Source organism: Pecten maximus, chromosome 16 (assembly GCF_902652985.1).
Source record: "Pecten maximus chromosome 16, xPecMax1.1, whole genome shotgun sequence".
Lineage (NCBI taxonomy): Eukaryota > Metazoa > Mollusca > Bivalvia > Pectinida > Pectinidae > Pecten > Pecten maximus.
The window spans coordinates 4048183-4073543 of record NC_047030.1 but is presented as its reverse complement, the minus strand read 5'-3'; the positions used below and the strand labels follow the sequence as shown (position 1 = coordinate 4073543).

The following is a 25361-nucleotide window of genomic DNA, read 5'->3' as shown; positions in this document are numbered from 1 at the left end:
TATATAAGAGCGGCATATTAACAATATCTTATTGTTGAGTCATTCTACCACTTGAATTGAAATTTTGTTTCAAAATCGCGATGATATAACATGTATCTCATTTTATCTTAGTAAAGTAAGAAATTAGCTGATAATGATATGGGAATGTCTTTTTACGTTGTTTGATACAATTATTCTAGAACTGGTTCTCTTTGTGTATAGATACGTATAATTATCCGTGTCCAGATTCCTGATTTTGATTTTTATGGACATATTATATAAGAGTTTTGAAAAAAAGTTAAAAAAGAGTAAAAAAAACCCTGAATGCTGGGAGTGTCTAAGTTGAGACAAGGTGGACTGTTTCTAGGATTTGAAAGGAAACTGATACTATCGTAACAACTATAGAGTTGTGGGATCGCACAACGTTACACAATGTGACATGTATGAGAACGGTGTCTGTATGATGTGTGAGCACGGTATCTGTACGATGTGTGAGCACGATGACTGTACGATGTGTGAGCACGATGTCTGTAGGATGTGTGAGCACGATGTCTGTACAATGTGTGAGTACGATGTCTGTACGATGTGTGAGCACGATGTCTGTACGATGTGTGAGCACGATGTCTGTACGATGTGTGAGCACGATGTCTGTACGATGTGTGAGCACGATGTCTGTACGATGTGTGAGCACGATGTCTGTATGATGTGTGAGCACGGTGTCTGTACGATGTGTGAGCACGGCGTCTGTACGGTGTTTGAGCACGATGTCTGTACGATGTGTGAGCACGATGTCTGTACGATGTGTGAGTACGACGTCTGTACGATGTGTAAGTACGATGTCTGTACGATGTGTGAGTACGATGTCTGTGCGATATATGAGCACGATGTCTGTACGATGTGTGAGCACGATGTCTGTATGATGTGTGAGCACGGTGTCTGTACGATGTGTGAGCACGGCGTCTGTACGGTGTTTGAGCACGATGTCTGTACGATGTGTGAGCACGATGTCTGTACGATGTGTGAGTACGACGTCTGTACGATGTGTAAGTACGATGTCTGTACGATGTGTGAGTACGATGTCTGTACGATGTGTGAGGACGATGTCTGTACGATGTGTGAGTTTGTACGATGTATGAGCACGATGTCTGTACGATGTGTGAGTACGATGTCTGTACGATGTGTGAGTACGATGTCTGTACTATGTGTGAGCACGGTGTCTGTACGATGTGTGAGGACGATGTCTGTACGATATGTGAGTACGATGTCTGTACGATGTGTGAGCACGGTGTCTGTACTATGTGTGAGTACGATGTCTGTACTATGTGTGAGTACGATGTATGTACGATGTCTGTACGGAGTGTGAGCACGATGTTTGTATGATGTGTGAGCACGATGTTTGTATGATGTGTGAGTACGATGTATGTATGATGTGTGAGCACGGTGCCTGTACGATGTGTGAGCATGATGTTTGAACGATGTGTGAGCACGATGTCTGTACGATGTGTGAGCACGATGTTTGTACGATGTGTGAGCACGAGGTCTGTACGATGTGTGAGCACGATGTCTGTACGATGTGTGAGTACGACGTCTGTACGATGTGTAAGTACGATGTCTGTACGATGTGTGAGGACGATGTCTGTACGATGTGTGAGTTTGTACGATGTATGAGCACGATGTCTGTACGATGTGTGAGTACGATGTCTGTACGATGTGTGAGCACGATGTTTGTACGATGTATGAGCACGATGTCTGTACGATGTGTGAGTACGATGTCTGTAGGATGTGTGAGCACGATGTCTGTACGATGTGTGAGCACGATGTCTGTATGATGTGTGAGCACGGTGTCTGTACGATGTGTGAGCACGGCGTCTGTACGGTGTTTGAGCACGATGTCTGTACGATGTGTGAGCACGATGTCTGTACGATGTGTGAGTACGACGTCTGTACGATGTGTAAGTACGATGTCTGTACGATGTGTGAGTACGATGTCTGTACGATGTGTGAGGACGATGTCTGTACGATGTGTGAGTTTGTACGATGTATGAGCACGATGTCTGTACGATGTGTGAGTACGATGTCTGTACGATGTGTGAGTACGATGTCTGTACTATGTGTGAGCACGGTGTCTGTACGATGTGTGAGGACGATGTCTGTACGATATGTGAGTACGATGTCTGTACGATGTGTGAGCACGGTGTCTGTACTATGTGTGAGTACGATGTCTGTACTATGTGTGAGTACGATGTATGTACGATGTCTGTACGGAGTGTGAGCACGATGTTTGTATGATGTGTGAGCACGATGTTTGTATGATGTGTGAGTACGATGTATGTATGATGTGTGAGCACGGTGCCTGTACGATGTGTGAGCATGATGTTTGAACGATGTGTGAGCACGATGTCTGTACGATGTGTGAGCACGATGTTTGTACGATGTGTGAGCACGAGGTCTGTACGATGTGTGAGCACGATGTCGTACGATGTGTGAGCACGGTGTCTGTACGATGTGTGAGCACGGTGTCTGTAGGATGTGTGAGCACGAGGTCTGTACGATGTGTGAGTACAATGTCTGTAAGATGTGTGAGCACGATGTCTGTACGATGTGTGAGCACGAAGTCTGTACGATATGTGAGCACGGTGTCTGTACGATGTGTGAGTACGATGTCGTACGATGTGTGAGCACGATGTCTGTACGATGTGTGAGCACGATGTTTGTACGATGTGTGAGCACGAGGTCTGTACGTTGTGTGAGCACGATGTTTGTACGATGTGTGAGCACGATGTCTGTACGATGTGTGAGCACGATGTCTGTACGATGTGTGAACACGATGTCTGTACGATGTGTGAGCACGATGTTTGTACGATGTGTGAGCACGAGGTCTGTACGTTGTGTGAGCACGATGTTTGTACGATGTGTGAGCACGATGTTTGTACGATGTGTGAGCACGATGTTTGTACGATGTGTGAGCACGAGGTCTGTACGTTGTGTGAGCACGATGTTTGTACGATGTGTGAGCACGATGTCTGTACGATGTGTGAGCACGATGTCTGTACGATGTGTGAACACGATGTCTGTACGATGTGAGAACACGATGTTTGTACGATGTGTGAGCACGATGTCTGTACGATGTGTGAGCACGGTGTCTGTGCGATGTGTGAGCACGAGGTCTGTACGGTGTGTGAGCACGATGTTTGTACGATGTGTGAGCACGAGGTCTGTACGGTGTGTGAGCACGATGTTTGCACGATATGTGAGCACGATGTTTGTAAGATGTGTGAGCACGATATCTGTATAGGATGTGTGAGCATGAGGTCTGTACGATGTTTTGGTGTGTAATACGATCCCACAACTTTATTTCTACTTTGTCTGTCGTTTAAACACAACTGGACTATTAACGGACCGCCCGAGTAGTGGACGACCACGCGAGTCACCTTGAAATCACGATAGAGCATTGTGCCTGAAACCGTCAGAAAACAGTCTACTGATATCAACTTAATACAAAGGCGTCTTTACGCCGGACCTCAATTTACAGTAATTTTATCTTATTTTGTCGCACCTGTCGCTGTGAAATTACAACATCTATTACACAACAAATAATTAATCAAAGGCTACATTAATACCATCTACAATAGTGCCGTGCTTAGGTTGAAGGCGAGGCCAAGGAACTGCATTTAAATTCAATTCTGTAATGCTTTTCTATGGAAAATTATACTTTAAATTTTTGAAAGTCAGGGAATATTGATGAAAGTGGGTTTATAAAACTAACTCTGGTTATTGTTTTTATTTCAGGTAACCGTACGAACTCTAATGAGGTGGCGTGTAAGGTGTGTCTAGAAGAGGATAATTTTATGTGCTTCAATCAGTACTGCGTCCACAATAACTGAACGACAAGACACCCCTAAATCACAACACATATCTGTCATTCTCTATGATGAGGAAGCAGAAAAAGGAACTCGTTGATCTGAAGCAAACTTGATGACCTATTAAATAAGCAAGCGCAGACTATTGTTTTCGATATACTTAACGTATGTGATGAAAACAGAACCGGTACGGGGGATAACTCGTGTATTTGGTGGAACTTTAAATGAAATCATTTTGTCGACAATTTTTTGAAATGCAATTTCAGATGATTAATAAATGTTTTGTTTACTAGTTTTTTGAGTTTGTGCTTTGAAATATGTTTATTGCGAAATAGTTTTGAAAATGTTACGTTGTAATTTATCTCTCAGAAATCCTAGGTGGATCTAAAGACATGATGTAAACCTCGGTGGATCTAAGAAAACAAGTTATAAAGACATGATGTAAACCTCGGTGGATATAACATAACAAGTTATAAATACATGATGTAAACCTCGGTGGATCTAACAAAACAAGTTATAAATACATGATATAAACCTAGGTGGATCTAACATAACAAGTTATAAAGACATTATGTAAACCTTGGTGGATATAACATAACAAGTTATAATAAAGATAAATGTCATGTGAAAGTAACAGATTGATGTTAAATGATGATCAGATAAATGTAATGTGCTTGCTTAAGGTTCTGCTGCAACCTCTCCAATCTAAATCCTTGCGTGGTATTCTAGATCAGGAGAGATAACTCGTCCAATGTTCACAAGTTCTATAACGTTATAGACTATTCCATTATGTAGACATTACATTACAGGCCTGTTTTTACTGATAACAAATCTCATTCATCCATTATGATGATATCGTAATTAGTGTAACTAATAAGCATCTCCAGTTTTAAACGATAAACACAATTTTACAATAGAAATATTATAGCAAATTTATGATAACATTAATGAATCTTCAGCCGATTTCAAATGAAAACTCAAAATAGTATTCGTCCATTATTGGCCGTTAGGTGGTCTGAGAGACTTTACAAACGTTTTGAAAAAAACTGATAAATGTCAACCATGTAAGCGTTATTAAATAGATTGACATGAAATATCACTCTTATCAAAAACATCAATTAAACGTTTGTTTATGGCATGTCAAACGTTGTAATATTCAATAATTCCACACTTGTATTCAATATTATGTATTTACATTCAATATTTTATATTTATATTCAATATTTTATATTTATATTCAATAATTAATATAAATATTCAATATTTTATATCAATGTTCAATAATTAATATAAATATTCAATATTTTATATTTATGTTCTATAATTTGCAAATATATATTCGATAGTTTGTAAATATATGTTCAATAATTTGTAAATATATGTTCAATAATTTGCATTATGGGTAGCACTGGGGTGAATTAGTGTATCCCGAGCCGAGCCCGAGCACAGGTTCCGAACCCGAGATTTGGTTATTTCCGTTTTATCCTCAATGGCTTATAATTGATTAATGTCATTTTTCTACAACAATTTTAGTTGTTGTTTTTCAGCTAACCGTGCCAGTAAAATTCTTTTAGTACATGTACGTTGACATTATTCTGGCAGGGTCAACTGCACTCAATCCTTTGAGTCTGACCCTTGACTAGGAAAGAGAAGATAAAAGTCGACGACTTTCAGTCGTCGGGGGCCGGGCTGATTTTGTGTAGGGTGTCAAGTGGGGCTATTTACGTATTTTTTTTTTGTAAATTATCCGAGAGATATGCTTGTGATATTATTTGTATACATACAACAAGTAAATGAAGCTGGTTTCAAAAATATAAATTTCAACATAAATTGAAATTGATTTCATGTCAAATCGTGATTTTTTTTGCAACCAATTCGGCGATTCCCGTGCTAAGGACTGACAACTCGATCCCGTACACCGAGCTCGAGCTATAAGGATGTATGATCGATCACGAGATCTGTTCATGTGCTGATGTTAACTGAGCCTTCTGCTTATATTAGTAATACCTAGTGGTCAAGGTATCCCGACACTTTATCACTAGCCCTCCACCTCTGGGTTGCGAGTTCAAAAGATACATCTTTACGTGGGGCAGTTGCCAGGTACTGACCGTAGGCCGGTGGTTTTTCTCAGAGTACTCCAGCTTTCCTACACCTCCAAAACCTGGCACGTCCTTAAATGACCATGGCTGTTAATAGGACGTTAATCAAACCAAACCAAAAGTATATGTACCTCGTTACCATATGCTTCTTGTAATGATACTACCCAATGGTCATCACCTGTATGATGAATTTGTGCTGCTGCTGCTGTAGTTGGTTTCATTGTTTTCAAAATTGGAGCGTAGCCCGTACCCTGCATACTGTTTATCTTAGGAAATGTTTTCTTTAAAATGTCCTGAACATAACACATAGTATTTCCGTAAAGTTTTCTTTCAATATATTTGTTTTTCTTTCAAACTTACTGTACTCTAACCGTTACTATCCTATTACGTTTTGTTAGAACATCTAATTAAAAACCGATTATAGCATACTAGTGTTTGTTGTTATTATTATCAATCAGTATTATTGTTATTACCCAACAAAACATTTAAAACCAACACCATAATCAAGTAATTACATGAATGTATCATTCACTGGTAATACACAGATTTCGAGATCGGTCATACACCCTTACAGCTCGGTCTCGGTTCCCAGGATGTCTGCCCTAAGTATGGGCTCGGGTGAAATGCGAGTCCAGTGATCGTCAATGCGGTTACAAAAAGTCACGATTTGACAAGAAATCACCTGAAAATTTTGTTGAAATTTATATTTTCGAAACCAGTTATGTTTCCTTGTTGTATTTATAAAAATATCACAAAATTAAAGCATGTCTCTAGAACGTGAATAGTCCCGCTTGAGTGGGTGCTACACAAAATCACCCCCTGATAACTGAAAATCGTCTACAGCAACTCGAATTGTTGTAGAAAAATGACTTGTGCTTGGGCTCGGCTCGTGATACACTAATTCACCCCCATGCTATCCCATAATGCAAATTATTGAACATATATTTACAAATTATTGAATATATATTTACAAACTATCGAATATATATTTACAAATTATTGAACATAAATATAAAATATTGAATATAAATATTAATTATTGAACATAAATATAAAATATTGAAAACAAATATAAATTATTGAACATAAATATAAAATATTGAATACAAATGTGGAATTATTGAATATTGCAACGTTTGACACGCCATATTTGTTGTTGTGTTTTGTGTTTCATTTATAACAGAGCAGTTGAGTTCATATGAGGATTGGTGTCAAGGGAATACATGTTGTATGTCAAAATACAGGGAGAAATGGCAGAGAGGAATAAAAGGCGTTTGACAAAAGTCCCCTAAACATAAGACACAGAATTACACACCCAATACTACAGGAAAACCACGCGAAGTCGCATCCCACTATCAACATAGAGTGTTGATAGATTTTTTCTCTCATTCATTTAAATCAACATGGAGTGTAGTGAAGCAAGCGTTATTCTTAATCTCTTCAATTCCGCCTGACCAATACACGGTCAATCCACCCAAAGGGGAGGGACACTATTAGTCGCCTTTTACGACATGCGGTGAGGTACAAGAGGCAGCATTCCCCCTCCCCTCTGTACGGGTTAACAGTATGCTGACAATAAATTCTCAGATCTTTATAGAGTTTTTAAGTATTTAGTACTGATATCGATACAGAATTCCTGACAAACAGCACGTACCACGTATTTAGTATATCCTGTATGTTGTTGTATGAAGTTGCACTATTGAACTTTCTTTAACTACATCGTCTGTATTTTAAACGAGGAATGAAGACCGAGTTATTTATGCTAGAATATATAAAACTTGATTCCGTATGTAAGAGGCCCCACACACCCTGTCGCAATCAGTTACCGAAATCGTGTGAAATGTTTAGATACATCCAGCAACACAAACGTGTCCGTTTTTTTTATGAAATCATATGTCAATCATATATCAATGTTCAGATAAGAAGTCTCGCTGACTTCAGTCCGTAGTCAATATATACATAATACGGTTGTTGTTGGAGGTTTAATTTCTCACAACAATCATATAGGCATATCATGATTAGGCAGTAACAAATGTTAAACTATTTTATAAAACACGTCGATTAATATGTTTTGGAGACGCAACGTGGTAACCCTCTATCGGTCTCCAGGCAGGTGATAAATGCCTTGATACTTAAAACATGCTCATTTCTTCGATGTCCTTTTTGATTAATACAATATCTAACATCATCAAATTAATCAATAGGGTTATTTGTGGTAAGGCGCCTTTTTATATAACATATTTTGGTGAGGCAGTTTTTAGATCGTAATGCTATGCAGGTAGGAATAGAAATTGAAACACGAGGTCAACAGGTCTTAACAGTCATTTGAAAAGATATTACACTGGAAAAAGTAAGCTAATGTATAACAACATGCGGTGTTTCTAGACAAGTCTTCATAAATGTCAAAACCTCCAAACAAAAAGGCACTACAAGGTAATTTGACCAACGTGTGTAAGTTGTTGTGTAGATATCTTCAACGGTTTTAGAGCTGGTAATTATTGTTTTTTGATTTAGGCTTTTACTTGCTGAGACCTGTCTCGACGATAATGTACCAAACTCTGATCGTTTGATTGTTTGTCAGAGCCATTCCGACTAGATAGAACTAACGATTTATTGGTAAGGCATTTAAATCAGAATCAAGTCCCTCATCATATGACAATGATAAGTTGTGATAGTGTATGCTGATTAAGAAAACGCATTTTACTTAGTAACCGTTTTTGACCATTACTGATAATATTGTGATTTTCTTTCCAATGCAATTTATTACTGTTCTTATCATGATATAGTCTTTGATCTTGATGAACTGCTGAAACGGGTCTATTCGTCTGAACCAGACCGATAATGATAATGCATGTATACGATGGTCTGTACAAATAAATATCAACAATACGAATCGTTTTACATATGCTTCAGTATCAAATAGTAAAGACAAATAACTACGTGTACTATTAGTCAACTAAATGTTACGCAGAAACTCGCTGTTTACATAGAGAAACTGACCCCAACACTTGTACCGTATTGTATCCATACTACAATAATACCTATAGCATTCCAAGTTAAACTAATACCTCCTGCAAAATAGAGTATGTGTTATAAATTCCAAGGACGCCAATTCAAACTCTTTGATGATGTTTCGTATATTGCACATTATGCAATATTATCCGTGTATATTCTGCTCTTTGCCTATCAGGAGTAAAGCCAGTTTCACTATTACTTATTAACTTATTATCTTTACATTCTCCAACCTACTGCACCGAATTTCTATTTTAAATATCTTTTGAAATTAATATGTACATATATTATTTATTATTTTTTTGGCCTCGAAAGTTCTGATGTAACGTTATCATACACATGAGGTTTTGCATAATGGCATGGTTTGATCCCAAAGTATTTCTTAAACAACATAAATTATCGGCGGGCCGTTATATAAATACAACCAATCAATCAAAGTAGCCGAGAAACCATCAGTAGCAGGACCGCCATAATCATAATATATTTCTAAGGTATTATATAATCAAATACAGTTTTTTGTCCTATCCAATGCTTGTATATCCCCATGTCGTGCAGTTTGGGCTCACAATTGGGCAAGTGTGCAGTATGCAGCGGGAAATGAAATATTGCTCCATCATTGCAGATTACGCAACTAAAGTGTAAATTCATGCGTCATTTTTATGGACTTAAATTATTTTTTTTAAATCGCAAACACAACTACTGTAGCTTATCTATACAAGCAGCAAACATATATCTCAAAGATGACAGTTTTATACATAACCACGCAGTAAGATTGTTTTATCACGATTGTTCAAGTCGGAATAGTTACAGTTATGGTGACTATGTAAATATTGCATGTCGTTGATATATGAATAAAAACAAATATTGAAGTGATTGAGAGTGTTTTCGATGCATGGGGACTATATGTATGTCAACACCCAGGTGTCTACACGTAACGCCTCTCGTTGGTGTTGTGGTAAGGTTTAAATTAAACGAGTTTCTCGTTGACAACCACTTTAATTTTGATTTATGTCGATTCACTTCACATCTTGTTGCTTGAGTTGTAATTTTATTACATTTTATATCTGAAATACAAAGTTTTGTAGTGCGATATAGAATAGGTCTTTTTAACTCTGATAAATAAAACTTCGTTTTGGCGTTTTTCCATATCAACCGAGCAGATAAATAAACAACAAACATTGGAAATTATCTATTGAAACACAACCATAACTTTGAGGTTTTCTTACTGTGACCCTTCCCTGCACAATTTGGATTGGTTCTCCTTTTACGAATGTCCGTTTCTTTAGAAATATTTTTGGTTTCCTAATGAATAACAGTTATATTAAGTATTTCTAAATTTACAAATTTGTCACTTATTCAACATACTTTTAAATGAAATTAATTCTATCAATCAAATATCATTATTGCACAACAAATAACAAATATTATCTTGGTATTACAAAACATGATTTATGTATAAGTCGAGGTACATGTACTATTGAATTATTCTTTATCATTAATATAATATACTAATAATAATCAATGCGTTCTAAGTCGTTTCATTATTTAAAAGGTTCAATGCCCATCCTCAGTGTCTTGAAGTATAACAATAGTTATGATAAATATAGGACATTGAATGTTCTATATTCTTTTGTTATTTGTGGACAGAAGCATTTTCTTCACCTTAAAAGCGAAGAGGATCAAATGCTTAATGGTATTGTTTAATATATCTTATGTATAATATTAATTATAAAAATTAAAACACTTTTCGTAATGATAAAACATATCTTTTGTTATATCATTACATCAAAATTGCATGGTTCGTAAAAAAAAGAAGAAAAATTACAGAAATACTGTAATTATTCATAAAAAATGCAGATTTCAATTGTTTATAATCAATATGGATATTTTCTCATTTCTAAAAAATAACTCCGTTTATCTGCATTCTCAATGACTAACAATATTATAGAATTCAGTATCAAAATGGGATCAAGAAGTATAATCTATTTTGCCCTTTGATTTTAAATTCTTTATTTAATTGATTTTTGTTATATATAAACTATTTGTTCAGTGTAATAGCAATGTTATGATCCATTGGGTAATGTCGTTGTAGTCCCGAACGAGATCATACAAAGGCATTAGAAATTGGCTGAAACATCGCTATATTGTTTTCTCCTCGTCCATCCCCTAGCTATTCCCTCTGAAACATGTCATACTGCATTACAAGTAAATAGTATGAACCTATGAACCGAAAAAGAGCTGACTAGGTTTATATAGTGATACTACAGCACAAAAGCTTTAGCTTTAATTGACTTTAAAAACTTCCATGTAAATGCATGTTGTCAGCCAAGTTTAACTTATTAAAATTTAAGTATTTTTAACTAACCACACATTCGTCTATATCACGGTGTCGAGACATAACAGTAAGACTACAACGGGAAATGATTAAGGAGGGAATGACCAGCTATATTTGTATATTACAGTTCATGTTTTTTTTTGACGAAAAAAACCTGCTTCTTTAAATTTAGCTGAACATTTAAATGAAATACAGCAATATCCAATGATGCAAGACGATATTTAAAGTAGCAAGATATTTCCGTGCTTACGACACCAGCTTGAGCTTTCTTATGAATATAAATATGTGTATACAATATGAGGGCTTTGTCGCTCTGAAATCATGACAGCATATTCTCGTTTACTGTAAATGTAGCATTTGATTCCTAAGTGCAAAGGTGCTTCTTAGCAATTTTAGCCAAACAGTCCTTTCCGCCAATTTAAAAGCTGTACGTCAAACAGAGAGCACCAACTACCAGTGTTGACAACTTTTGTCTGGACCAAGGAGTAGAGCCCATAACATTCCTCACAAGGGCGAACGCTCAAAGACAAAAAGTAAGGCAGTGTCAACCGAGTCTTAAGTTAGAACAATGTTACAAGAAAGGATATTTGTCGCCACTCACGAATGTTGTAATAGCACCAGGTTTCTTGTACACTACCTGCTGATAAGTGTATAATCGACTGGATTTAGTATCGCCTTGTTATAAGACCAATGTCTGGGGTTTAAATGAGACAGATGTTAAAATAATCGGCGATGAAATTAATAATATGTCGACCATTGATTTGCTAAAACAACACAGAATACCCACATTCAAACACTTTAAAATGCTGCCGATAAGATTTCAGGAAATAAGTAATTAAGATAAATGGCATTCATACGATAGATATTCCTAACCTGTAAATCTAATTTTCTTTCAAAATATCTGTGGTATTGGATATAAATGAAAGATTACGAAACGTTTCAAAAACGACTTATATGAAAAACTTTGGATTATTTCCAAGAGTCGGGTCATTTAATTTGTCAGACTTAATAGTTGCTGAGTTTCCGGAGACATTTTTACTTTTTGTCCTCTCTATTGCCTTTCCATATTGTCTTTGCTGCCATAAACTATTATTTACAACCGCATGTCACGTGCATATATTAAGATGGTTAGACTATATAAAAGCATGGCATGTAATTAAAGTGATAGGACGGTCAGCAGGCGTAGAATATTCAGCGCTATACCAACAGAAAATGTAAGCATTTTTAGAATTCTTATTGATGAGTTTTACAAAAAGTGAACTGACTAATCTATGAAAGATATCTCAGATAGATTGTCAGTACTGAGGTATTATTTTGATTGACAATTTATTTGTTTGATTATGTTGAATGTTGTATGTATTGTAATTTTTAGATCGAAATGAAGACGATTATTTTGGCATTGTTATTGATGGTGACGTATAGTTACGGTGAGTTGAACTTCATACTTTAAATAATATATATAAATGTAGATTTTATTGCTTAAAATTCATAAATTGACAAAATTTAAATCATCTCTTATTTCTTTACACTGATCTAATACACACATATGTTGTTATAATACTTATATACATTCCATCAAATCTTATTGACGTTCCTAAACTAAGTTTTCTTTACCAAAACGAAGATTTTTTCAAAACTTTTATCTGGTAATAAAAAATTAAATTTATTTAAAATTATATACATAAAAGTAAGCAATGCTTTAAATATTTATTTAATGCGACTATAATCGTAGATTTCACACTCAATAAACGGCGGTGTCTTTTTTGAAAATAGAGAAATGTGTTTAAAATATAGTGATACCGGAGCCTAAATACAGAAATATTCTATTTATATACGTTTACGAGTTTTAAAACACTGATTATCTCGGTTGGTGTTTGTTAATTTTACACGGAAATGGGTGTGATGTCCAGTCCGTGCAGCGGTGATGCATCTTCGTAAGACCTATTAAATGGTAATGCTATTATTTTGCACTGATTTAATGTTCGTAATCAATGGAAAGTCATAGTTTTATGATATATGTTTTTTTTTTTAAATATGTTACGCCTGATTATATTTTGCTACATAACATACTTATAACAAAATACATATATGTCACTAGAGTATGTGTATTAGCTGATAAAGTTACGATTTTCTGATAAACTGAGAGCTCGATATTCATTTATGTAATCTTTGTGAGACCATAATTTGCTACATTTCCTACTTGACGTACTTGTATAATATCATCTTTACTTCCAAAGCAATAAAAATTATCAGAGATAGTTTTCAGACACGATTATTTATCATATTTTCTAAAAGAAGATGAATTCAAAATTAAACATTTTGATGGGGGAAATTTCAACAAAATAACTGGAGGTTTATCCTTGATGGCCCTAGCGAACAAACATGTACACATTTGAGGTACGGATACCGAATACCGGATATCATATCATGCAAATTTTAATTTCCTGTTTTGAAACTACCAGAAGAATTTATCCTAATATTTTAAAAGATTGGTCGTATGTTTAAACGAAAGTTTGTACAATGTCAACACGTTTCAAAACAAGTCGATCAGAGTTAGATACAGCAGAGACAAATGAATTAAACTGACCATACAGCTGTTTCGTTATTCTAGGACTCGTCAGTGATGAAAAAGCCTAAAGTGTCGATGAAAGTAGGCGATTAAAAGACTAGAAAAATAATTCTCAGGAATGCCTGAATGGGAAGCTGCAAAAGACCCATATTAAGTAGATTTTATATTAAGCAATCTCCTTTCATAATTTTTCAATATTGATGCTCCAAATAATGTTAGTAAAATTAATTTTATTTAAGAATGATTAAAAAAAAAACTACATTTGTTTCCGAGATATTCCTTATGGTAGTATTTTCTTTCGGCCGTGGAATCTAAAGAAGTGTAGATATTTTAGTTTGTGCCTTGCTTGGGAATCAGTGTGCTTGTGTCTGACTGTATAAATCCTCGATATTAAACAGGCTAGTTTTTAACTTGCCTCTCGAGAAGAGAGTTGTCACTCCGGCGTCGGCGTCAGCGTTGATTTCTAAATGTTAAGGTTTTGGTGTAAGTGTTGAAATGCATCAATAATCTTCCTTATTATTTATTACACTGGGGGTCTAAATATTTGGCTTAACGATTTATGTGGGGTTAAATATTTTATCCTGTAATCGGAGCACATTATATTGTTTCTCTATAAACGTCTTAGACTTTGTTAATGTTAAATGTTTTATGGTAAATGTATTCAGATTTTAGTGCAAGGGTTCATAAGCATGCCCAATGTAATACTAAGTAAACATTCTGGTTTGGACACACACAAATCATTACATACATATTTACCAACCTGAACATTTGTTTTTAGAATATTGGCATACATACATGTATTATGATTGTACTAGGATACCAATATTAAAACTTAATATAAGAAGAAATTAGTAAATAATCTCAGGATATCAATTGATAGACTTGATCAAGACATATACGTACATGTACATGCTTGTTGTTACCTGCTATTTGGATAGTAATATTGTTTTTTTAACAAACATTTAAAACACAAACATAGAAATAATTATTGATGTGAGGAGCAATACATTTTACCAACAAAGGTACATTTGCCGGATTGGAATATTTCGTGTCGAAATTGCAGTATATTGCGATATAGATTTCACGAAACCCTCAATGTTATTGTTCGGTATAGTGATAAGGCGAGTATTGCAAATCTTAGATATTTGAAAAACACTTACCTGGGTGACGGACGTATCATCTGTACTCCTCCGTTGTATGTATAATGCGAATTCGTGTGTCAAAACAAAATAAAAGATAATGAACACTGAAATTAATCAAATCCTGCAGTCTATCCATACTTGCGTACGTAATGACTGCGGCCAACTGAGAAAGGTGTTTCGAATTGTGCATTTACTCGCGCCTAAGAAAGCTTCCGTCCAAGGGAGGTAACATCCAAAACTAGATAGATATGTACATGTACACGTCACTAAGGCGCTTTGTTCACTATAAGATACACACATGGGTATCAAGGTAGGGTCTCGATTTTGTCTTATATATAGTATTTGTCTTTTTAACATGGTTCATTTTATAATAAATCTTTATTTCTATTTTGTTTACATTGCATTATTTACTGATAATCCCACACTATACACGTCATCTCCAGTGTCTAGAATGCGAAAAATGTCAGGACACCGGGAATTACATGATCGCATAGCTACGTCGTCTTCCTCCTATACAAGGACAACCGGTTTTGATCTGTCCAAGGATGCTAAAATGTTTTACCAAGCAAGGCAAAAAAAAAAAAAAAAAAAAAACAGCACTTACTAAGATCAAAAAGACTGAAAATATAATTCATTAAAATTGGGGAGTATTTTCGAAAATTGGAATTGGGTTATATTTTTAAAATCTAGTATGAAGCTGAACCGTGTCTCTATCCGAATGAATTTAGAGTTAATCTAACATTTATGAAACATGTGAAACAATATCTAAATATATAATCCACATCCGAAGATAGGAAATAGGCATAAGGGATATATTTTGAGTGAAAGGTTAGAATATTTGACATTTTATGCATTCTCAACGTAAAATCCAAAAAACGAAGCAGAGCTGAAAATGCCATCTTATGTATGATGACAATGTATTAAAGGTTAGGATTTTCATAAAAACATCATGAAAAATCAATGTATTTCCAAATATATAAAAATATATCTAAGATAGATTTGAGGGTTTTGCTATGCTACGTGGGTTTTAAACTAAAGTAGACATATTTTCATTGTGAAAACTATCGGAGAAAAAATGAGGCCGATGAAAAAGTTTTTTAAAGATGAGGTAGAATATAATCCATTAATCAGCAATCGGCAAAGAAACATCAGCCAATGGGAAACATCAAACATATCTGCGGCCCTCAAAACGGCACAGAGGCCCGATGAGGAGGGTTCAACTTATAACCAATTACTACTTAAACACTAAACAATTTTTTTTTCATAATGACACTATTGTTTTGATAGATTTACGATCATTTTACAGCCCCTTTCTTGGATGCCTGCATGCCAATACGATATCGGTTGTAATGTTGGCAGAATATGAAGAGTACCAAAATTACCAGAATTACATATATCGTTCTAATAATGTAATATCATACAAGGAAAAAGGCACCAAAGTCAGTAGCCCTGCCATTTACAGTGCATTGGGGAACCCCCAACCGGGAAATTCTGCAGGAGTGTATATTTTTGATTTTCCAAATAACAATACCTTTCTCGTTATTCTCATATATAGAACATACCCATTCCTTATGTGATTTACTCACGAAAACAGCTACAAACCCTAGAAACACATTTTCCCAAGGGACTTGGTTCAGGTGTTGATTGGCTGATTTAGTTGAGTCCTTAAAACAGCTAATCAGGGTCAGTGTGATATGACAATAAAAAACTTTTATAAATTTCTGATTTTTTTTTTTTTTTTTTTTTACTTTTTGGGTTTTTCCTTACTTAGTGCATATCGTTTATCATTGATAAACTATTGCATCCTTTGATACTTTCACCCTGTGTAATAAAAATTGCCCCTTAAACTACCTATTTAAGCAGGGATGTCAAGTTTCTATATCTTTTCATTTTCATTTGGTTATTATACAACAGTTAAAACAAAAAGGCAATACACATGTATATATTCATTAGCTTTATTGTGGTTGTATATTGAAATAAAAGACGATTTAACGTTACTATCATTAAACTTTTTACCGGCTATCTCCCTTGTCGGAACTCTTTTGTGGAAGGCGAAAATGTTTATTGAAGGATCAGCTAGTACCCATCAGTCTACATGGCTATTTGGCAATTGAGAAGGCAATGAACTACTTTTTTGACATAGAAACTGATTAAACCAATGTTTGTATAGGATTATTCTTGGATTGTACAAAAGAATTACAGTTGATTTGCTTTTGTGCATAAAATATTTGCATAAAATCAACAATAAATTGATAGATTTAAAACAAACCTTGGACAGATATTTTCAAGTAAAAGTTACATGCATGAATGTATTAAAACATATTAACTGCATTGTTATTACACTGCTGTTATGAAGATTTCCGTCTATCATCCATGAAATCTATAGACTGATTCTCTCCTCAGTTTCCTCCATTGCGTACGCCACCCAGATAACCGGTAGTAAGTAACCAACTTGAGTATAGAACCAATGGAGGGAACCTGTCTATGATGTCCGAGTATGTCAAAATTGAATTAGCAGCAGTTACATATCTTGTCATTAGATATGAAAAGTGAAAATAGAAGCGAACCATATGTTCAATTTGCGTGTAAATGTCTTATCAAATGTCGAATTCCTTTGGCAGAATATATTGGTAATGTTCAAAAGCCATGACATCTTTTTATGATGGCTTACTTTCAGATTATTCGTGAAAATAATTTTTATTTTGCTTTTCAAGCCTCTGGTTTCAAAACTTTCAAAAACGTAAGAGGCATACATGACAGTGGAGATACTTCTCTCGTTGTACTAAGAGGAGCCACAGTGTCTACTCCCATCAACAAATGGCAGTGTATCAAATGCATGGGGAAGATGAAAAAGATCTTGTCATGGAATCACTAATGGCGATACTTTTACTGTAAAACTGATATATTTTGTAAAAAGGGCATTCAATCTTCAAAATAAAGACAATTACATTTGTGACATACGATTAAATTTCAAGAGTATGGACCCTAAATATTGCAAAAGTAACATTAGACAATAGCCATATGACATAAAGCAAAATAAAGTTCAACATATCAACAGTAATATGAAAATATTGCCGGTGCATTTCCAATAATCCCTGAAAATTGATGTCTGTGATAAAGTTGTTTAAAAAATATCTCCTCAATAAGTATGAAATACTTGACCATTATTCACAGGAATATTGTGTTAGCATGGGTCGTAGATATGCACATAATGAATATATCCGTGGTTTAAGTGAAAAAAAACAGCCTTTAAAATGCAGATTTCTTTAAAATTGAATTTACAGTAGTTGGTCAGGTTGACCTCACACACCCATATCAGTTAGTGAATGAAGTATCTGTCGTTTGATATGAAAATTCATAAGCTGAATTACTTAACGATTGTTTAACTCTACTCTCATGAATTATACATCGTTCGTGGTTATTTGGAAAGTTTCCTGCTAGCCAGATGTTTTTGGAAAAAATGGCGAAAAACGATTCAAATTCTAAGATAAACTTTATAAAGGTTATTTTCATACAGTTATATCACGAGCACTGAAATATTTTCATCACAATGTTTTGCTACATTTCTCAATTATAGTCTATAACACAACTTTTAACATTTGCAATTCAGCTACTGATATATCACATATCTGGTCCCCTTGTTCCTCTCTCCCTCTCACTGTGATCCACTCTAGCAAAGCGGGGGATAATGGTACAAGTTAATTATACAAAATGTATGCTGTATATTGATAAGAGCTGCAACATTGATGATTGCTCTATAGACTTTGCTTGAAAATATATTATTTATACGCCATCATTATTCAGATTATTTGATATCGATAACTTGAATTGTGTATGTGAATAAACCTTAACAATTGTTTTCCCACTTTTGACATTAAAAATATGATGCTAAAATAAATTTTGCTTGTGCTAATTGCTATTTTGCATGCTACATAATTATATGAGACGTGGATATGTATCAATGCACAAAGACAATTGATTTTAATTTCGATTGCATGTTCACGACATTCTAGGTATTATATTAAATTTTCAATGTATTCAGCTGATCCTGACTGCACTGCCCCAGCTTGTACAATACTTCAGAAATGCATCTGGACATGCGAAGGTAAGCAGTTTAACAGAATATATATCATTTAGAAAGTTTATTTAACTTTGAATTATTATTCCCGGAACGTTGCGCGTATCCTTAGGTTTGCTATTGTTCATTTATATTAATAATATTAAAGGAATTATAAAACCATTCTAATATGCATTGTATATTTTGAGGTGTCTTCTATTGTCTTTACGACAGGTACACAAGGATCTCCGGTAGCTAATGGTACGTACTAATATATTTATTAATATGTCTATTGGCATTAATGGTGTCATTACGTACAACTGAAAAGTCAGGTTATATACGTATCTCTGTAGATAACGGTTGATGATAATGATTTCAGACTTTATACCGATATAGCGATGCAAGTTACAGAATCAATATATCTACTGTACTATATATCACGTTGTGCTGTTAGATATACTACATAAAATATATAACTGCTCATGACAAATTAATATAACATTCCTAAAATGTAACGTCAAGTAAGATATATCACAGAGTCCCATATCTTTCAACATAAATACACATTGATGTTTTGTATTTTTGTGTTTCTTATGATATTTGCCAGCTGACGTTTCCACATGCAATGCTGACGGTAATGAATGTAAAGAAACCGATTCCAATAAGGGAGTATGCAAAGCTGGGTGTGTGAAGGATCCTGGTAAGATCTCATTAACTTCATTAAAACTATATTACTGGTCACTACATTTATGAAAAAACATTGATCGTCTTGTCTCAGCATATTGAATATTGCAATTGAAGTTGTATATGTGCTTTCGTTAATGAAATATAAACAAATAACTTCCTCCAGCATTACTTGGTTGATAGCTAAGGACATATACAAAATGAAAATTGATACGAATTATGCAAACAAATGTATATGTACCGCAATAACACAATTCCATTTTGTTAATTACAATACTGCAATAACTTTAATCTAATTTATATATTGACCATGTTTCATCAATGTGCCAAAGAAATTGACAATATATTTGTACTTCAATACCGTATTTAAGAAATAAACTGTATTCTCTTCAGAAGAAAATTTGTTACACTGTGATGAAGACAACAAGATTGCTTGTGTTGAAATCACAAACTTTTCAAATGTGGTTATAAACAGATACATTTTTTAGTTTTTATTCATATACATACTTTACACTGTACACGTTTTGATATATATATATATATATATATATATATAAACAAAAACGGAACACTTGCAATATTTGACTGTTAACGAACACTGTCATATATGTGCTGATGACAATTTTTTTGTTTTGCAAATTTACCAAATGTCCAACTCTGATGTATTACAAAGAGAATAAAGAAATGTATTTCTTACAGCTAATGAAGCCAATGTGAAATTCTGAACGTGATAGAACCAAATAAATTATGTATACAATATATTTCTCAGTAACTTACCGAATGTACATGAACATGTATACATGTATATTATATTTTATGTACTGTTTTTTGTACACATATGAAACTTATGTTTGATAGTGTTTACTAACGCAATTTACTATTGAAAGTTTACATTATTTCAAGTTACCGCATCTATTTTACATGTACTATACGGCAAAATCTTTGTATACCATGACCGGTTTTAATTTTAGTACGGAGTACGGATCTATAGATTTGTTGTACAGATCTATACGATGTAATTGCTCCAATTAAGTTTTTAATGGATTGGTTTGTTTAAACCGTATCATATAGTTGGTTTCAACCCTTTTAAACTGGACAAATACATGTTTCATAAATTATGTACCCTACTATTATGACGTCATCGAACTATGACGTCATAAAATGATGTACCGAATAAAATTCACAATCCCCTGAAGAGCGGCACGATGTAGTACGAGTGGTACTAGGGAGACAGCAGATCTGTGTTTGACTTTTTATTTTATTATTATTTACCTTCACATGGACATTTTAACTTTATTCTATATACAATTTCAATTGTATATATATAAATTTATATTACGTGGCATTTTGACAGGTTTCTTTTTTAATCGAAACTTCGATAACATGTATATTGAAGTTCACATATTGATTTTAACTCATTTCAGCTATACCTGACTGTTCCTCCTCAAAATGTACAGCACCAGAGAAATGTTCCTGGACGTGCGAAGGTAAGAAATCTGAACGAAAATTACAGGTATTCATGCGCCAACCCCAATGCAAACTATGACTTACTAACTAAAAACCCACAGAGATTGAACGACTAAACTAGGTAATAAATCCTTTGTCTCCTTTTAAGGATGTACATCTTTGAGAAGCGAAAATGTTTTTTCTAATATTTTTTTAAAGAGGAGTTTATGGCATAATAAAAAATGCAAAAAAAAAAAGAAGTCATTTTGAGTATTTTTACCGAAAAACACACAAAATCGCATGTATTCTTCTAAAATACTGTTTAATTCACTAAAATATTTTCTTACATTAAGTTTATATATTCAATTATGGGATTTGTATCCTATAACATCAAAATATGTAAAAGAAAAACAAAAAAAAAACACTATTAAGTTTCTAATCAACACAAGAAATTGACCATTAATACTCAAATCCGTATATTCTACACAGTCACTAAGTTTCACAAACCAAATCGACATATATGAGCGAAAAAATAATTTTCTTAATTAAACTTTTTTCATACTTTGCCATTTTATAAGGCATATATGGCTAAAATAAATTTTGAAAGGGAAAATATAATTCGGTTACATTAAAAGAGGTTATTGTCAGAAATAGTTATCTCCCTTGATCAATTTTCACAAAAAAGAACCTAAAATATTTTGAAATAAACTAAAGTATGAAATAAATCAGTTTATTTCAGGTAATACCTCATATAGTTAATGCAATATCTATATTTAATTCATTGTTTTTATTGATATTTAAACTCGGTAAAATGACCTCTCTTTGTATAATTATTTTCTACTGAAATGTTACCTAATTTTTGTGTAAAATTAACTTTGTGTGAATTGTTGTTACTGATCGTACTGTTACAATTTGTACTGCTCTATCTAATATGGCTATTAAGATATTGAAAAGCAAAATAAAGTGTTTAAAGATCTTGTTTCATGATTATTTCTTTAAATGGTAGGGATTCATTGTTACTGATAAAACATAAAATAGCCTCAGCTATCCAGTTCAACTTTGCATTTATCCATGGCCATATTTATCATTGTATTAATTTGGCTCAAAACACTGCAAAGGGTTGAGATACAAAACTGTAATTTAGTATCAAGAAAGACTATGCTATGCAGGTGTATAAACCATCTCCAGGTTTGTCAACAAGATGTTCAAATATCCCAAAACAAATTATGACATAAAATGTCCAAAGAATAGCAGAAATGCATCTGGACATGCGAAGGTAAGCAGTTGAACAGAATATATATCATTTAGAAAGTTTATTTAACTTTGAATTATTATTCCCGGAACGTTGCGCGTATCCTTAGGTTTGCTATTGTTAATTTATATTGATAATATTAAAGGAATTATAAAACCATTTTAATATGCATTGTATATTCTGAGGTGTCTTCTATTGTCTTTACGACAGATTCACAAGGATCTCTGGTAGCTAATGGTACGTACTAATATCTTTATTAATATGTCTATTGGCATTAATGGTGTCATTACGTACAACTAAAAAGTCAGGTTATATACGTATGTCCGTGGATAGCGGTTAATGATAATGATTTCAGACTTTATACCGATATAGCGATGCAAGTTACAGAATCAATATATCTACTGTACTATATATCACGTTGTGCTGTTAGATATACTATAAAATATATAACTGCTAATGACAAATTAATATAACATTCCTAAAATGTAACGTCAAGTAAGATATATCACAGAGTCCCATATCTTTCAACATAAATACACATTGATGTTTTGTATTTTTGTGTTTCTTATGATATTTGCCAGCTGACGTTTCCACATGCAATGCTGACGGTGCTGAATGTAAAGAAACCGAATCCAATAAGGGATCATGCAAAGCTGGGTGTGTGAAGGATCCTGGTAAGATCTCATTAACTCGGGTGATTTCATTGAAACTATATTACTGGTCACTACATTTATGAAAAACATTGATCGTCTCAGCATATCAAATATTGCAATTGAAGTTGTATATGTGCTTTCGTTAATGAAATATAAACAAATAACTTCCTCCAGCATTACTTGGTTGATAGCTAACTACATATCCAAAATGAAAATTGATACGAATTATGCAAACAAATGTATATGTACCGCAATAACACAATTCCATTTTGTTAATTACAATACTGCAATAACTTTAATCTAATTTTAATATTGACCATGTTTCATCAATGTGTATTCTCTTCAGAAGAAAGTTTGTTACACTGTGATGAAGACATCAAGATTGCTTGTGTTGAAATCATAAACTTTTCAAATGTGGTTATAAACAGATACAGTTTTTAGTTTTTTTTTTATTCATATACATACTTTACACTGTACACATTTTGATATATATATATATAAACAAAAACGGAACACTTGCAATATTTGACTGTTAACGAACAATGTCATATATGTGCTGATGACAATTTTTTTGTTTTGCCAATTTACCAAATGTCCAACTCTGATGTATTACAAAGAGATAATAAAGAAATGTATTTCTTACAGCTAATGAAGCCAATGTTAAATTCTGAACGTGATATAACCAAATAAATTATGTATACAATATATTTCTCAGTAACTTACCGAATGTACATGAACATGTATACATGTATATTATATTTTATGTACTGTTTTTATGTACACATGTGAAACTTATGTTTGATAGTGTTTACTAACGCAATTTACTATTGAAAGTTTACATTATTTCAAGTTACCGCATCTATTTTACATGTACTATACGGCAAAATCTTTGTATATCATGACCGGTTTTAATTTTACTACGGAGTATGGATCTATAGATTTGTTGTACAGATCTATACGATGTAATTGCTCCAATCAAGTTTTTAATGGATTGTTTTGTTTAAACCGTATCATATAGTTGGTTACAACTCTTTTAAACTGGACAAATAAATGTTTTATAAATTATGTACCCTACTATTATAACGTCATCAAACTATGACGTCATAAAATGATGTACCGAATACAATTCATAATCCCCTGAAGAGCGGCACGATGTAGCCGCGAAAGTACTAGGGAGACAGCAGATCTGTGTTAGACTTTTTATTTTATTATTATTTACCGTCACATGGATATTTTAACTTTATTCTATACATATATATATAAATATATATAAATGACGAAGGAAGACAACTTTTTGACTCGTGCCCTGACCGGGCCTCGAACTCACGATCTACGGCACCCAATCACCTAGCCAGAAATATCCGCAGCCTATACCGCTGCCGCAGCCTATACCGCTGCGGTATAGGCTGCGGATATTTCTGGCTAGGCGATTGGGTGCCGTAGATCGTGAATTCGAGGCCCGGTCAGGGCACGAGTCAAAAAGTTGTCTTCCTTCGTCATTTGTGTTTTTAAGCTATATCTATTTATTAGCACAATGTATCATATACACTTAGTGTTGGTGAACCGAAGATAAAGATTTGAATTTCCTGTCGTAGTTGTACCGAGAGAAATATATAAATATATATATATATACGTGGCATTTTGACAGGTTTTTTTTTTAATTAAACTTCGATAACATGTATATTGAAGTTCACATATTGATTTTAACTCATTTCAGCTATTCCTGACTGTTCCTCCTCAAAATGTACAGCACCAGAGAAATGTTCCTGGACGTGCGAAGGTAAGAAATCTGAACGAAAATTACAGGTATTCATGCGCCACCCCAATGCAAACTATGACTTATTAACTAAAACCCAACAGAGATTGAACGACTAAACTAGGTAATAAATCCTTTGTCTCCTTTTAAGGATGTACATCTTTGAGAAGCGAAAATATTTTTTCTAATATTTTTTTAAAGAGGAGTTTATGGCATGATAAAAAATGCAAAAAAAATGTTTCTATGCGATAGCCCTTGGAAAAACACAAGCCATTTTGAGCATTTTTACCGAAAAACACACAAAATCGCATGTATTCTTCTAAAATACTGTTTAATTCACTAAAATATTTTCTTACATTGAGTTTATATATTCAATTATGCGATTTGTATCCTATTACATCAAAATATATATATAAAAAAAAACCAAAAACCCACTATTAAGTTTCTAATCAACACAAGAAATTGACCATTAATACTCAAATCCATATATTCTACACAGTCACTAAGTTTTCTATTC

The 25361-nt window shown here is 33.9% G+C and overlaps 2 long non-coding RNA genes across 2 annotated transcripts; both read left to right on the top strand.

Annotated features, from left to right (window-relative positions):
* The first annotated feature begins 12340 nt into the window (after nt 1-12340).
* On the top strand, nt 12341-19103 carry LOC117314647. Its single transcript, XR_004529556.1, has 3 exons — nt 12341-12499; nt 12658-12712; nt 19039-19103. It is a non-coding gene; the product is annotated as an uncharacterized LOC117314647 (long non-coding RNA).
* Nucleotides 19104-22643: 3540 nt separating this feature from the next.
* On the top strand, nt 22644-24870 carry LOC117314646. The gene is made up of 3 exons (XR_004529555.1): nt 22644-22672; nt 23017-23109; nt 24806-24870. It is a non-coding gene; the product is annotated as an uncharacterized LOC117314646 (long non-coding RNA).
* Nucleotides 24871-25361: the final 491 nt, after the last annotated feature.